The sequence below is a fragment of the Podarcis filfolensis genome, assembly GCF_964270895.1.
Source record: "Podarcis filfolensis genome assembly, chromosome: 2".
Lineage (NCBI taxonomy): Eukaryota > Metazoa > Chordata > Lepidosauria > Squamata > Lacertidae > Podarcis > Podarcis filfolensis.
In genome coordinates this window covers 41,935,533-41,946,420 of record NC_139605.1, presented here as the reverse complement: position 1 = coordinate 41,946,420, position 10,888 = coordinate 41,935,533, and positions in this window count along the sequence as shown.

Genomic DNA, 10,888 nt, shown 5'->3' with positions numbered 1-10,888 from the left:
TATAAATAAAGCAATGCAGGAACTAGGAAACCGAAGCAATACTTCATCTGACTCAGAAGTAACATGATGCTCCCTGTCGGGTGACTCAATAGCACATTTCCTTCAACACTTACGTGTTTCTTGGAAATCACCCAAAAAATCGACCTAGCCCAGCTAAGGTCCTTAAGCTGCAAATGAATTGAGACTGCAAAAGCTGTTGACCTACAGACTTCAGTGGTTTCTAGTGGAAGCTGCTGTGAAGCCACAACCATAGGAGTATAAAGTTAAAAGTCTGTACAGTATCTGAATATGGCTTAATTCAGGGAAACCTTCGGCCAGTGTGTGCACCTTATAAAAGTGCCCCCCCTCATTCCTCCACCAGCCCTCACATCCACCTTTCCTCTCTCATCCCTTAGGGCCAAGAGGTCTCTAATTTTATTCCACAGCCAGCAGGGAAGGAAAGAGGCTGAGAGAGCCAGTTCAGGAAAAGGATAAGAAATGGCGTGGCTGCCAGAACTGGCATCAGCACCTGGAATCCTTGGGCAGCTTCCAAGTTATTTAGCTGTTTGGTAGGCCCACCGCTGAGACCTCTCTTAGCTCCCCCCCCCCCTTTAAAATGTCTCCCTCAGGTGTCTCGATCTAGCCACCACTTAAATTCCCCACAATGGCCTGGAAGAACACTATGTCAGGAATTAAAATGGCAGCTAGAGCCAATCTTTTGAAGCACTCTTGCTGCTACCACCACATAAGCCCACCAGCAGTCACTGATGGATCGCAGCAAAGAGGTCTTTTCCCTGGGACCCCACAAATCTCTGGAGCTGGCTCCTGTTGTTGCAGTCTTCCTTAGTGTCTAAAACATGTTACTAGCTCCCTGAGTAGGGGAAGAGGTGATTAGCTGGATTACCCAAAGAACTTTCTATATACCATAAAATACAATACAGTGGTGGCTGGTGTCCATTGAGACTGAAAGCAGACAGACCAACAATAGGTGGAACCAGAGCTGAGGACAGGTGGAGACTTCCCCCTGATGATAGGTTGTAAGTAAAGGAGGGAGGGAGGTCGGGTAGACTGAGGTTGGTAGAGCTGTGATTCATTCACTCTAATGGACAAGCCTCCACTAAAAGATTTTTCAATGTGCCTGTCTATAGATGTAACAGGTGAAATATGCTGCTGGTCTAATGGTTCATATTTGCTGCTCGGCATCCTCATGTCCTGGAAGTTGCAGTTTGCTCTTAGGATATGTTCTGTTGCAAGTTAACAACCTGTAGCTAGAACATGATAATCCAATGAGACCTCTGAGAGACATTGGTAGACCACTGGCCACCAAATATGACTCAGTCATATGGGGGATCAGCTGAGACCTGGGGGCTCCACCTTTAATTAGCAGAGGTCTTTTCTATCATTAGACTGAGAAGGTGGAAACGGTCATCATTTGTCCTCATCATGGGAGTTTTCCTTTTAACAACATTCCAGGTTCTCTCTTGTCACCCATCTTATAAGATTTTGTTTGTTCAAAATTGAGGCTCTAAAATGTTTGAGGTGAAGCATCATTGGTATAAAATAGAATGATACAAAAAAAAGGAGAGATTGTGACTTTTCATTTGAGAAGTTGTGTTGGCAAAAAGGACCAAACTTTGCTAATGGGACATGTGTACTGGATAAGCCCATTTGCAAGCAAGGATCAAGGTCCCAGCATTCTCATGGACACGCCTGCTGTAAAGAAGCAGACTAAGCTTACTGGGGGAGCACCTGCTTTGCAGATGGGGAGATTCCAAGCTGTACCCCTGGCATCTCCAGTTAAAAAGATCTCAGGTAGCAATGCTAAGAAAGAGCCCCCTCCCCTGCCAGAGAACATGGAGAGTCACTGTCAATCAGTGCAGATGAAACTGGGCCAGGTGGACTCATGCTCTGACTGACTCTGCACAAGGCAGAGATGGTGAACCTGGGGCCCCCAGGTGTCACTGGACTACAAGTCCCATCATCCCAGGTCATTGGCCATGCTGGCTGAGGCTGATGGGAGTTGGAGGCCAACAGCACCTGGAACTTCCCCTATTGCTGGCATAAGGCATAAGATTCCATTGAGGCTACCAATGCAGTTCATATCAAGTATAAAATATATCCCTTTGTGCAACATTTTTATTATGTCACTTGGTAAAAATAAATAAATCTATCACTGTATTGTGGGGAAATAGGCACATGCCTCTGAATGTGATCAGAAGTGAGAGGAATGAAAAGGGTAGACCTGTCTTTCTGTGTGATTAGAAGTGAGAAGAAAGAAGTCACACTTACAAATTGCAAAACAGCTCAACATGTCCCACAGTGGCTCAATTGATGGATTGCCTTGTTGGCTACGAGCCAGCAGCATAGATTTAAACTTTGAATGATACGCACATGGGGGCGGGGAGAAAAAATAGCATTTAACTGAAGCACCGTGCATGTACATATGTGCTGAAAATAAACAAGATAGATTGGGAGCAAATTTGTATTTTGCTCCCAGAGCTCCAAAGCAAACTTTCCCATAGAATTTGACAGAATGGATCTATATTTTAGCCTTTCTGGCAAATTTGTACTGACAACTTTTCGCTTCTAATGTTTAAAACATTCCTGACTGATTCTCGGAGCAATTACTTTGATTAATGAGGGCGGCGGGGGGAGTTCAGATGGTGAAAGGGAAATGAGCAAAGCAAGAGGACACAGTCATCAAACCTCTCAGGGAGGCAGGGATTTATTCCCTATGGGGTTTAATAGATGAGCTGATCTCCCCATTGAAAATTACTAAACAATTCGGAGACCAATACTTCTATCGGTGTTAATTCTGCAAATGTATGTGAGCCATTGTGGTACTTACTGGAAACAGCGGAGAATTTACTAACAGACAGTCCCCAGATCTCAGGTCCCTGCAATGACTTCCAAAACAGCTCAAAGACACGGGACTCTTGCATTTGGCCCCTGGGCAGCCTTGTACATTTCACCTGTCTTATCAGAAGGGGTACTTTACAAAAGAGAGTATCGGCTCAGTTAGCTGATTGGTTTGAGTGGTTCCTGTTAGGTGCTATGCAGAAGAACTCAGAATTTGAAGGGAAAGGACATGGTCCAGTTGTAATTGCTCTCTCTCTCTCTCAAGGAAGTGGTTGTTATCTACCTTTCCTTTATCTTCTTTAGGACATTGGGGGGCAGTTAGATTAGAAACTGCTATTTTCTGCATGTCAGTTTGTGTTTAGTTTTATATGGAATTTGACAACTGAGCAAATCCCGAGTATCCCAGCGTTCCCTGCTTATTTTAAAGGGTGTTTGGAGTACTGATAGAGATATGATGGAACAAAGCGAGGTCAAGAAGTGGGGCTTTTTTTATTTTTTTGCTGTGCACAACTATCTGACCTCCCTTCAATCCATCACTTTGACTTCTACTGCACTGCAATCTGGATCTTCGGAAAAGTGGTTGTTGTGGTTGTTACATTTATTTGCAGTTATCGAGACTTTGGAGTGTAGAAGAGATCTGGTCAGGCAGTGCTAGTCTGGAGAGTTGTGTCTGCTCATCCAAAAACCAAACAGCACCAACTCAGATTCCTTCCAAAGGCCCCATCATTAAGCCAATTGTAACAACGCTGGGCTGGAGTTGGACGCAGACTCCTTGGAGGATGAACTAGACCTCCCATCAAGTCTTGTCCTCCATGAATTTGTCCTCTTTGAAGGCTATCCAAGTTGGCGGCCATCAGTGCCTCCTGGGGGAGCGAGTGCCATCATTTAACTATGCGCTGTGTGAAGAAGTTCTTTCTTTTATCTGTCCTGAACCTTCCAACATTCAGTTTCATTATCTTTCCACAACTTCTAGTGTTGTAAAAGAGATTTCCCCTCTATCTACTTTCTCCATGCCATGCGTAATGTTATAAATGTCTATCATGCTGCCACCTCTGACTCTCTGTTTCTCTAAACTTGAAAATCCCAAACACTGCAATCTTTCCTTGGCACGGTCTACCTCACCACTTCATTCAGCTGCATATGGAACCGATTAGGCCTTAGAAGCCTGCCATCTAGTGGAACATGCTAAATAATGATTGCAGAAACACAGGGAGGGGGAAAGAAGCCAGGAAAAGCTGATGGGAACTAACCAGCGTTATTTTGGCTTTCAGGTTCTTTGTTCTGTAAAAGCACAAACGGGAATGTATCATGTAAATTAGCGTTTCATTACTTTGTGTTATGGTTTGGAGTGCTTACTGGATGAAGAGTCAGCATGAGTGTTTTGGTCTGGTTAAGGGGGCAGGGGGTAGCTAAACAAAAACCCTGAGGGAATATTCACAGGAAAAGGGGGGCAGGTGTGGTGGTCACCACTCTGTTGCCAATGTAAATCCTTTAGAGCCAAGAAGAACTGTAATTGACAAAATGCAGTTCTGCAGCAACAGACAACTAGGAGATGGCTCTAGTTTTTATGGAGCGCAGAGAGACCTAACACTTTGCCTTCTGTGAGGAGGAACTGCTGGTCTTGCCCAGGGCTGGGGCCCACTTGCTCATTTTAGGAGCTGAGAGAGCTGTTCAGGAGTTGTAGCCCACATTGTAGAGCAGGATATGAAGACCTAAGCAGGGTCTGTGTCCAACAGCTTCCACTCGTGCAATGGAACTTCCTTCCTTCATCTCCCCCTGTGTACCTTCCCCCTGCTCCTTCTAGATCTGGTCCAGAGAATTGTGGGAAATTAGGGACACATGGGGTGGGGGAGAGAGGAGGGGAAGTTCCACGGTACAGGTGGAAGTCATTCTGCTCATGCAATTATTTTTACTTTGCTACAGCTCTAGGATCAGGACGCGGGTGGCGCTGTGGGTAAAAGCCTCAGCGCCTAGGGCTTGCTGATCGAAAGGTCGGCGGTTCGAATCCCCGCGGTGGGGTGCGCTCCCGCTGCTTGGTCCCAGCGCCTGCCAACCTAGCAGTTCGAAAGCACCCCCAGGTGCAAGTAGATAAATAGGGACTGCTTACTGGCGGGAAGGTAAACGGCGTTTCCGTGTGCTGCACTGGCTCACCAGGTGCAGCTTTGTCATGCTGGCCACGTGACCCGGAAGTGTCTCCGGACAGCGCTGGCCCCCGGCCTCTTAAGTGAGATGGGCGCACAACCCTAGAGTCTGTCAAGACTGGCCCGTACGGGCAGGGGTACCTTTACCTTTACCTTTTACAGCTCTAGGAGTCCAGTGGGTGGTGGTTTCTGGATTCAACACTGGAATGAATAGTCCTTAATTTCCTTGGGACTACCAGGATTAGGGGTCAGGTCTAGGGCTTGGGCAGCATCCTGGAAACAGCCAGGACACAATGACAATCAGGATCGGAGAACAAGCCAGGAGCCAAGACCAGACAAGATCCAAGGATGAACCAGAAGGCAGAAGAAGCAAGGAATTGGAAGCCCAAGAACAAGACCAGAAACACTGACCATATGGAATATCATGTTGCTCAGACTTGGCATGCTCACCCTTCTCTCAGTGGTGTGTTAAGGTGGAGTCCAAATTGAGCTATCATTCACCACTTTCCCTTGTGCTATATAGCTTTACCACGTGACATTTTTGTAATGAAAGGTCAGTGCTCATTGGTAAGTCCTCATAAAACATCACCAGTATTTTAATCAGATTTCTCCTAATATACACATACAAAATATGTAATTTTGCCTAATATACACCAATTGCAAAGCAATTTCCCTAATACAATGCATTTTTGGATACTATTTTCAACAATATCTGCATTTTTATGCTCAACTGACGGTAGTATGTGCATTTTTGTACACATTACTTGGTTTGAGAACAGCATTGCAAAGTTCGGAGAAGTGTGAATTCTGAAGCATGGAAAATGAAACTTCTTTATCAGCTTGGTTTGAATTGTTTGAAATGTGAAAAAGCTACCTACACTACCTTGCCAGCCCCTTATTTATTTTCCTTTCTCTGATATTTTAATTTCTCAATGTTGCTAATTTTATTGATCAGCTTGTTGAAGATCTGCCTCTCATGCAGTTCTTAAAGCCACAGGTGCCCCACCAAAACAATACATTAACACCTCCTCACCCCACCCCACACATGCAACCATTTCAATCAATCCTAAACTGGAGAGTCTTCAAAGGAAGGAGGAAGAATAATAACCATTTTGGATTAATGCCAATAAGAAACAACCTGAGGAATACGCAATGTAATAACCTTTGGCAGGAATCTGAACACTATTTTTTCCAAGTAGTCCAGATCTCCAATAGGAGGACAAGGTGCTAATAAGTGATTTCCGGACTGTGGCCACTGGAAGCAGATTACTTGAAATGTTGACCAAGCTCCAGAATGTTCAACTTCTTGGTGATTCATTTGTTGAGTTTTCAAGAGGTTTCTCAGGTGTCGTACCAAAGAAAGACATATCCAGGGCAGTATTCAATGAAACAATTGTTCAAGCAGAACTATTTCCACTAGCATGATAGGGCTTCCCTCTTCTCTTCCCCCAACGTGTGCCCTGTGCCATCTTGAAATCTGCCCCAAAGGGTCAGGAGAACCCCTAGAACAGATTTAGGGGGCACACAGGGAGAGGAAAGTGGGAGAATACTCCATTGTGCAAGGTGAAATCCTTGAGCTGATCCTTGCCTTATGAATATTATTATTTATTAAATTTATTAGTTGCTTTATCTTGCCCAAGGCAACCCAAAGCACCTTCCAACCAACCAAACAAGCAACCCCACACAGACACATTAAAACTAAGGGCAGGGGGAGGAAGAAATAAATTAAAAATATCCCACCGACTTCTAAAAGGCCATAGATGGTTAAAAGCCAAAGGTCTGATTATTGGGGACGTTTTTGCCTTTTATCTCTCACTACATGGACACTATGCTTTTGTTGATGCGGCCTAGGATTGCATTAGCCTCCTGAGTAGAAATGCACAGGACTGCACTCCACGAGACTGAGACAAAGCAGAATTATTAGCAAAATTTGGAAGGCAGGCAGGCAATGCCAAATTCTCTCTCAGTTGGCTGGGCAAATGGAATAAATCTAACACTGGTGACTTCTGCATAGTTTTACCTCACTTCAACGTGTGTAATAGTCCTCTTATATTCCAGAGAATAGGCCTTCTCCAGGACATTGAATAGAATCATAGAGTTGGACCCTGAGGATCCTCTAGTCCAGGGGTCAGCAAACTTTTTCAGCAGGAGGCCGGTCCACTGTCCCTCAGACCTTGTGGAGGGCTGGACTATATTTTTTTGGGGGGGGGGTGAACGAATTCCTATGCCTCACAAATAACCCAGAGATGCATTTTAAATTAAAGGACACATTCTACTCATGTAAAAACACACTGATTCCCGGACCGTCCACGGGCCAGATTGAGAAGGCGATTGGGCCAGATCTGGCCCCCGGGCCTTAGTTTGCCTACCCATGCTCTAGTGACTAGTCCAACCCCCTGCAGCACAGATATTTGCAGCTGTCACATACTGGGATCGAACCTACAACCTTGGTGTTATCAGCACCACGCTCTAACCAACTGAGCTATATAGTTTCCTCCTTACAAATAAGCTGCTGCTGCTGTCCTGTATGCATTGAACTGAGGCATTTTAGGCAAACTTTGCTTTGTAGAGCTAGACACCAAGGGGTTAAACTTTTTTCTTTTTAAGCTGAAAAATGAATTTATGATTAACAAAAAAAAAAGGGGGGGGGGTCAGCCTGGGAACCTCCAGCTGTTAAAGCCAGAGTAATTCAGCAGCTAAAGATCAGGACATACGTTTTGTGGGATCTATTTCCAGGAAAAGAGAAGACGGCGCAACACAAAGATGGGAAATGCCTAACGTGAAGCAACTGAAGTGGTAGGAAAATAAAAGCCTGAAAGATCGCCTTGGGACTCAGCAGAGGCTCCTGGCTGCTTCCTTTTTGCTGGTAGGTTGAAGGAGAAATGTTAACGCTTGGTCTGTGAGCCGTCACTGAATGTAATATGCTCAAAGACCTTCCCTGTGTCTCGTATTTGATTCGTATTTGATTCAAATTGACAAATATGTGACGCTTAGGATGTTGAGGGTGTCAAATGCTATTAAAATTCTCTGTGCTTCATCATTTTGAAAGGTATAGAGGGAGCTATTGACTAGGTTTGCTCTTTTTTAGAAGAAGTAAATAGCTTCCACTCGTTTCTCGATAAAGCCCGTGAATGGCATTCAGCTATGTTTTACCCAGAGTAGACCTGTTAAAATTAATGGGTGTAACTTAGCCATGCTCATTAATTTCAGTAGGGCTACTCTGAGTAAAACGTAGTTGAATACCACCCAATGAATCAGAAGTTTCACCAACAAAGCTGTTTTTTAAAAAAACAGTTTAAGAACTTCTGTCACATCTTCCAGCGTTTCCCTGTTTAGAGTGAGAATTCTCTGTGTTGCAATGAACAATGCTGTGGTTTTTTTCTTTGTCTTTCCTTTAAGGAAGGCATAAATAATGTTTCCCTTTCATCTTTGCTTAGACGGATCAGGCATTGTTTAAAACCAAAACAGTTAATGGAGAGGAATGTTTGTCCCCATGGGCTAAACAGCGGAAGACCATCCCTTTCAAGATTGCATAAACCACCCTTTGGGACACACTGCTCCTGTGTTAGGCTGTGTCAGATGTGCAGCGTGATCCAGTTTTATACAGTCTGCCTCTATCTCCTTGTCTTGCTGGTTTGTCCAATAAGAAAGCAAAGACAGAACTTCTACATTAGTTTGCAAGTTGCCAGGCTTTTTCTCAGATGATTGTGGATAGCTGGAAAATTATATTAAAATAATCTCATTTAGTCAAGCTAACTAATGTTACTTTAAAATACACACGCAATGCATTTAATTTAATTTCACAGGGAACAGGACAGAGCGCTGTCCAATTATTTGCAATCAGCAAGCACTATCCATTAATTAGTAGGAGTCACGTGTCATTTATGAGTGAGAACGCAATCTGAATACCCTGCGACCAACAAGGGATTCCTTGTTTTTCCTCCATTGTCTGTTTAAAAGGGAGTGGCCCAATGACTACCTCTGCCTCTTCAGATTTCTGCAATTTCTTGGCTGGAGTTATTTTATGAGTACAATACACAAGCCATGATTTAAGAAGAGAGAAGGCAGCCAAACTGAAAACTGCTAAACATTAGCTCCAGACAGTTGAGTGGGAGCTGAAATAGGCTCATTACTTTGTGGGGAGGAAAGGCATCACATTTACTAATATGTCAGCTGATGGAAACAAATTCTCAGTCAACTGTTGTGGGGTGGAGATAGGGAAGAATCTTCTGACTTTGTTGGTATATATTTTGGACTTATGGTAACACATGATGTAGAACAGCAGCTTCAGAACACTGTGTTAGTGATGTCTGGGACACAAGGTCTGGGGTGGGGCAAGAAAAATGCTGCATTCCCCTCAGGGTCATCACATGAAGACACGCGCCACAACCTCGGCTCAGAAATGAGCTCCCCCTTGAGCTCAGCCAGGCTCCTATGCTGAATGGGTTCTGGTATTCTGCTTTTGGGGACGCGGGTGGCACTGTGGTGTAAACCACTGAGCCTAGGGTTTGCCGATTGGAAGGTCGGCGGTTTGAATCCCCGTGAAGGGGTGAGCTCCCATTGCTCGGTCCCAGCTCCTGCCAACCTAGCAGTTCAAAAGCAAGCCAGTGCAAGTAGATAAATAGGTACTGCTCCAGTGGGAAGGTAAACGGCATTTCCGTGAGCTGCTCTGGTTTCACCAGAAGCAACTCAGTCATGCTGGCCACATGACCTGGAAAAACTGTCTGCAGACAAACATCAGCTCCCTCGGCCAGTAAAGCAAGATGAGCGTTGCAACCCCAGAGTCGTTCGCGACTGGACTTAACTGTCAGGGGTCCTTTACCTTTACCTTTTTATTCTGCTTTTGCTGGGCCTTTGAGTATTAGCAGTTACACTGTTTTTTTAAATGAGATAAATATTGTGAGGAAGTCTACTGCATTCACTGGTTTTAGAGATTTTATTTATTTGTGGCTAATGGTTGTCATTTCTGTTTATGCCATTTGATATTGTAATCTGCCATGTGACCTTAGGGCGAAGGGTGAGATAGAATTTTTTAATAAAGACATAACATACACCAACTCCTGTTGGTGTAACTGACAGCACAATCTTACGCACGCCTGTTCCAAAGTAAGTTCCATTGAGTTCAGCTGGATTTACTCCCAGGTAAATAGGTATATGGTTGCAACCTAAGGGCTAGTTCGCCTAACCAAGTTTGTCACCTGCCTTTAGCACCCATTGGTGAACTGGATGTATAAACAAAACAAGCTGTGACTACACTGCTGCACCTAAGCAGGGAGTAGCTAGCAATGCAACATCATCAGTGCCAAGGCTGAAGTTTGAGTCAATTTCTGGTGTTGACAAAAGATGAAGATGGGGAACCTGTGGCCTTCTGGATGCTACTGAACTACAATTCCCATCAGCCTCTGTCAGCATGATCCGTGGCCAGGAACGATGGGAGTTGCAGTCCAGCAACATCTGGAGAACCACAGGTTGCTCATCCCTGACAAGAGAGTTCTTTTTGTGCTGTTCCACTAGGACGCTTCTGCTCAAGCTGTAGAGAGCAGGTCCTCATAAAGCTAAATTCAGTTATACCAGTATTTATTTACTATCCATTGTACAAATTCCAATGTTGCTTACAACTCATAGAATCATAGAATCATAGAATCATAAAGTTGGAAGAGACCACAAGGGCCATCAAGTCCAACCCCCTGCCAAGCAGGAAACACCATCAGAGCACTCCTGACATATGGTTGTCAAGCCTCTGCTTAAAGACCTCCAAAGAAGGAGACTCCACCACACTCCTTGGCAGCAAATTCCACTGTCAAACAGCTCTTACTGTCAGGAAGTTCTTCCTAATGTTTAGGTGGAATCTTCTTTCTTGTAGTTTGGATCCATTGCTCCGTGTCCGCTTCTCTGGAGCAGCAGAAAAC